The sequence below is a fragment of the Chinchilla lanigera genome, unplaced genomic scaffold (genome assembly GCF_000276665.1).
Source record: "Chinchilla lanigera isolate Chin_1 unplaced genomic scaffold, ChiLan1.0 scaffold00105, whole genome shotgun sequence".
In the NCBI taxonomy this organism is placed as follows: Eukaryota; Metazoa; Chordata; class Mammalia; order Rodentia; family Chinchillidae; genus Chinchilla; species Chinchilla lanigera.
In genome coordinates this window covers 6037887-6043593 of record NW_004955506.1, presented here as the reverse complement: position 1 = coordinate 6043593, position 5707 = coordinate 6037887, and the positions used below count along the sequence as shown (strand labels likewise).

Genomic DNA, 5707 nt, shown 5'->3' with positions numbered 1-5707 from the left:
GCTGCGCACCATCCTCTGCCGGGCACCGCGGCGGCGCCTCTGCCGAGGGGGCTGCGGGACTGAGCCGGGGGGCGCCGCCGCCTCAGGCCGCGTGATGTCAGTGGCGACTCGCGCGGGGTCCGCGGCCGCCTCAGCCAATGACGCGGTGGGGCGGGAGCGCCCGTCCTCACCCAGCCAATTAGCGGCGAGCAGGGGCGGGGCCGGGGCGCGTGCCTAGGGTTGAGGCTGCTGCGGGACTGGCAGCGGGGACTAGTCCCGGGGTTCGGGGCCGGGGTGGGGCCCGCGGGAGCTGCCCCGAGTTGACAGGACACGGGCAGCGTCGCCCCCTCCGCGACTGGGATTACCACTCAGGGATCCGCCTCCTCCTGCGGCCTGCGAGGCTTGGCCAGAGCTCTCGCGTCTTTGTCCCAGCGTCCGCACGCGTCCTTAACCGCCGCCCAGTCCTCGCTGCTTACAGGACCCCCAGCTTCAGTCCGCCTTCACAGACTCCACGCAGACGCGAGAGGAGGGTGCCCCTCGGCCTCCCGCGCTGGAGCGCATGGCGTGGGCTCAGGAGGCGTCAACAGGGGAGGGAGGGGAGGGGAAGAGAGGCATTGCACCTCCCCTGCGCCTGGACCTCTAGTGCCTAGTGAGACCAAGTCCAAGTGAGACCAGTTAACGCTGGTGACCGGCCGGGAATGTGTGATCATCCCTGGCCCCTTAGGTCTTCATATTGCTCTGAACTCTATGCATGCTGCCTCTTTCCCCTTGGACAGCTCAGTAGCACGGAAGTTAAGAGCATCAACTCAGGATGAAACGCTGACATTCACTCTCTCCCTGGACCTTGGAAACTAGAAAGACCTGCTGTGATCTGCGAGTGAGGAACCATCACAGGCGACAGGGTCAGGCAAGGCAGACCTGGGACTCCCTGGATAAACACACGAAACAGTGGGAAGTCTGGATGGGCAGACGTCATTGCAAAGCTTAATTACAGACATTTGTGTTTTCAACCTTTTATTTCATTTGTGGGTTTGGGTTTTTTTTCCCCTGAGGGCAGACTGATCAGCAAAAATTGCAGCTGTTAGAACATGACTTCCAACAACTTTCAGAGCTTGGGGTGATTATTTCCCTTAAATTTGGAAGGCTATTTTACAAGGTCTACCTTTTCCCTGACTATATTTTGCATCTTGTATTGATACAGGAAAATAAAAACTCCCAACCTGAACGATATCTGGGATGAGTTCGTGTTCTCTAAAATCAAAGAATGAATTTTAGGAACAACAGAGGTTAAGAGCAGAATATATTTACTGAGGGGAAAGAAAGCTTCTGTCCAAGACAGGGACAGAAGGGGAGCTGGAGTGGGTTGCCCAAGACTCTGTCTTTTCTAGGGACTTTCATAGAGTAAAACGACGAGGTGAGGTGGGTCCAAGATAAGGGGAAAATGGACAAAACTATGGCCAGCCAATGAGAATTGTTCAGGTAAAATTGATCAAATGGGGAAGGGGCATGAATACAGAACAGGGGCTTTCCTGTAAGGAGTTGGCTCAGGGACTCTTCAAGGTGATCACTACCTATTTAGAATATCAATCCCTGATGTTTTCACCTAGGGAGATATGTGGGTACATTTGTCTAGTCCTTTGTCGAGGTCTGGCCCACAGCAAATATGTATCTTATCTTGTCTTTCATGTTGGCTCCTTCCAGGCCTGGCCCTGTCTGATGGCCTATAATATTTTTGTCTAACTTAGCTGCCTATAACACTATTAGCCTCTTTTCAGCAGTAGCCAAACTTGGTGCCAAAGTTACCCATACAGTTGCCTTGGTTTCCTCCAAAGTTTCCAGGATGACAGGAACCTATTCTGTCTCATGTATATATGCTCGAACCCAGGACCTTCACATGAGCTACATGCGCAGCTCTTTTTTACTTTTGGTTTTTAGTCATTAAATTGCTCAGGCAGGCCTCAAACTCCCAGCAATCCTCCTGCCTCACCCTCCAGAGTGCTGGGATTACAGGTATGCTCCACCACATCCAGCCCTGTCATTTATAGGGACTGATGTCAAAGAGGAGCTGAGCTCAGAGCAGGTCCCTGCCACGGACAGCACTTCCCAGGCTGCAGAGTTCAGAGCTCTCCTTGCAGCTGGTGGCCCTAACCTCTAGAAGGCTCTCAGACATACCTTTGGGAGGGAATTGGGGTTTCTCCTTTCTCCATATGCTGGTCCCGCCTCGTACTGTAATTGCTTGGTAAAGGTACAATAAAAGGAAAGAAGCACCCAGCACCACCTCAAAATAGAAGGCCTTCAGCATGCCACAGAGTAGATTGTTGCCTTATAATCTTGACTTTGTTCAGGAGTCTTTGTTCTTTGGGCCCTCAGCTTGCAAAGGGGTCATCCCTCCCCTTTATGAGTTTATCTGTGCCTGCAAGTTGCAGGCAAGCAGCTCAGTCCTGCTGCTTACAGCATCTGTTCTACCCTCACCTCAGACTTCTGGGAGCTGGGAAACAATGAGGTTCATTCCCCTGTTCCCTAACACTCCCCAAGTCTAGAAGTGGGCTCCTCCTCCCACGAAGGAATCAGGATTCCAGGCTTGAAATAGTGAACAAGCACAACAATACTAGTGGAAGTTTATTGAACACTGTTTATATAGTAGGCCCTGGGTTTTGTGTTTTAGAAAGAAAAGGAGATTATTTAGTTCACAGATGTGGAGGCTGAAGTCCCAGCAAGAGGGCATAGGTTTTTGCGAGGGCCCTGTGGTTGCACCAACCATGACAGAAGTGTGTGTGTGTGTGTGTGTGTGTGTGTGTGTGTGTGTGTCTCCAGGACTGCCTCATACACTTGGCACGTATTAAAACATCTGCCCCTTCCAGGAACCCTAGAAGTGCATGCTGTTAACACCTCTGCTTTACAAATAAAGAAGCTGAGGCAGAGAAAGACCACTGGATTTTAAGTTGGACAAATTGAGACCCTTAACCATTTGGGTGTAGCCTTGCATTAAACCCTTAGAATCTTTGCTTCCGGGGCTGGGGGTTTAGCTCAGTAGCACAGCGCCTGCCTGGCAAGCACAAGGTCGTGAGTTCAGTTCTTGTTAACGGAAAAAACAAAAAAACAAAAAAGAAAAATCTTTGCTTCCTTATCTGAAAATAGTCCAGCCCCCCAATGGCTATTGCCAACATGTAGTAAATGAATTCACTCCTTTTAAAAGAAGTCCTGGGCTGGGGATTTAGCTCAGTGACAAAGCGCCTGCCTGGCAAGCGCAAGGTCGTGAGTTCGGTTCCCGGTACCGGAGAAAAACCAAAAAAAAAAAAAAAAAAAAAAAAAAAAAACAAAAAAAAAAAAAAAAAAAAAAAAAAAAACCTGAAGAAAAGAAGTCCTGACCAGAGGCGCAAGAGAAAGGAATAAGGAGGTAATTCAGAGAAACTTCTAGATCAAAGAGGCTGTCTGTGATTTGAGGTAGAGCCTCACAGTCCACAGTGTAATCACACAGGGTTACAGATTTGGAAGGAGCCCCACCCAGGGCCTAGGGCAGAGGTGAGATCAGCAGCTAAACCTCTAAACAGCCTTGTCTGGAGGGGACCAGTCCTGCATTCCTCTCTCAGGTTCTTCCTTGGCTTTGCTTGGCTCCCTCAGCAGAGACCTGGGCTGGGAAGAGTGCCAGAGGAAGAAGATGGCATAGAGGACTGGAAAAATTCAGAAGCGACTGCTCTCAAGAGAGCCATAGAAATGCTTTTAACTTGAAAAAAATGGTCTGGTGAGAGCTGCGCACTGGGCTTAGGGAAATTACCTGCAAATACCACACCTCCTTTGTGTAAGTATCCTCCCTCCAGTGGATGCAGCAGCCCTTGGGAGGATCCCAGCAGAGAACCCAGCTTTCCAGGACCTCAGCGTTTCCCCTAAACATCTGCAGAAGACAGGGGTAGAAGCCAAAGATTTTATTAGATTTGAATCCTTCCTCTCAATCTTGGGTCTAGGGAAGAAAGAGGGCTGGGGGAAGTGCTGGGACAAGTAACTTCTAGGTCAGCTTGTTCCTTGGAGCTTTTAATTTTGTTCATTTGGGCTGTCCTGGTTTCAGCCCAGATGTGCGTTTTCCATGCTGGTAACACGTGCGCTCTTTTCAACAGATTCCTCTAACAGGAAGGGCTGACGGGGCCCGCAGGTGGAAGCCGAAAGATCGGTGGCCTGGAGCCCAGCATTCCCCAGGCAGCAGGTGCAGGCGCAGGAGGCAAGCTGACACCTGAGGTGACCTGCAGGAGCTCAGACAGACCCAGCCAAGGAACAGGAAGGTTAGACTCCTGGCTGGCTGAACGACTAGGTATCTAAAGATCGGTATCTCTCTAAAAGCTAGAGTCCAATCAGCACTGGCCCTGATCCTCTCTCAGACCCTGGCCAGTGGCTTCAGTTAATTAAAGTCAAAGCAACCAGTAGAGAATTTCACTTCCTTAGTCTATGGACTAAGCTAAGGCCAACAGAGGAGTCTCTTCATAAATGCTTCAGAACCCTAAAATAGTTCCTCTGGTAATCGAAAGCTCTCTGTTGAGGGAAATACCCTGTCCCATAGGAAGTGAGCAATCAGGCTTCCATGTTTTGCTCCTTGCTGATGTGAATTCCTCATTGTTAATTTCAGCCTCAGCTGTGGGCCTCTAACAAAGGAGAACTGTTGGAGTGACTGCAAACCTCAGTTGAATTTGAAGCTCCTTCGTTTACTTCTCAAAACCAGAATGAAGCAGGATGTGGCGGCACACACCTATAATCCCAGTTACCCTGGAGGCCGGGCCAGGAGGATCAAGATTTTGAGTCCAACCCAGGCGATTTCATGAGTCCCTATCTCAAAATAAAAAATAAAAGGGGTCAGATATGGTGGTACATGCTTGTAATCCCAGCACTCTTGGAAGCTGAGGCAGGAAAGTCTGGAATTTGAGTCAAGCCTGGGCAATTTAGCCACTTAGCAAGACCCTGCCCCCGACCCCAAAGCTAGGGATTTAGTCCAAAGACCCTGGATTCAATTACCTATCAATCAATAACAAATAAATAACAAAGGGCTGGGGCTGTAGCTCAGTGATAGAGCGCTTGACAAGCGTGCACAAGACCCTGTGTTGAATCTCCAGTACCAAAGAGGGCGGAGACCAAAGAGAAGGATGATATTTACACTGTGCCAGGTAATAGAGCCCGTGTGGGATGCCTGGGGCACCCCCTGGCGTGGACCCCGAAGCAGGCCCCATGCTCAGTGGCACGTGCTCCGTGAAGCCTTGCCTGCCTCCTCCTGATTCCAGCCCTGCTGCCCAGGCACCTGCCATTTGGAAAAATTAGAGAACTGAGTTCTGATTGCCACTGCTCTAGAACTCGTTTAAAGGAAGCGGAGGTGTGTTCTGCTCGCTTTGCTGTAGTCCCAGGTGGTTTGGTCAAACGCCAGCCGCCATACGCTTCCTTCTGACTGTGCCCATCTCTGCCATCAGTGTCCTCATCGTTGGCCCTGACCTTTTGGTGTTGAGCTCTGTACTTGGGGCTGCACTTTCTGCATAGGAAAGCCAGTGTGCGAAGAATGTACCACAACATTCAGTCCAGTAGCACCCAGCAGTCCCCACTATCCTTCCCAGGAACCAGACCAGGTGGGCACAGAGCCCAACATGTGTCTCTCGCTAGCAGAGAAAGCACAATGTGGATGAGGCTGCGTATCAGCAACCCCCAAACTTTTTTTTTTTTTTGAGACAGGCTCTCACTATGTAGTTCAGGCTGGCCT

At 50.5% G+C, this 5707-nt stretch overlaps 1 protein-coding gene across 2 annotated transcripts in view; it reads right to left on the bottom strand.

Annotated features, from left to right (window-relative positions):
* The window catches only part of Rnf157 (ring finger protein 157), a gene marked incomplete in the record, with an annotated part of 81685 nt that extends 81564 nt beyond the window's left edge, over positions 1-121 (bottom strand). Inside the window, 1 exon segment of one of the 2 annotated variants that reach the window (XM_005407444.2) lies at positions 1-121. 2 annotated transcript variants of the gene reach the window in all.
* Positions 122-5707: the final 5586 nt, after the last annotated feature.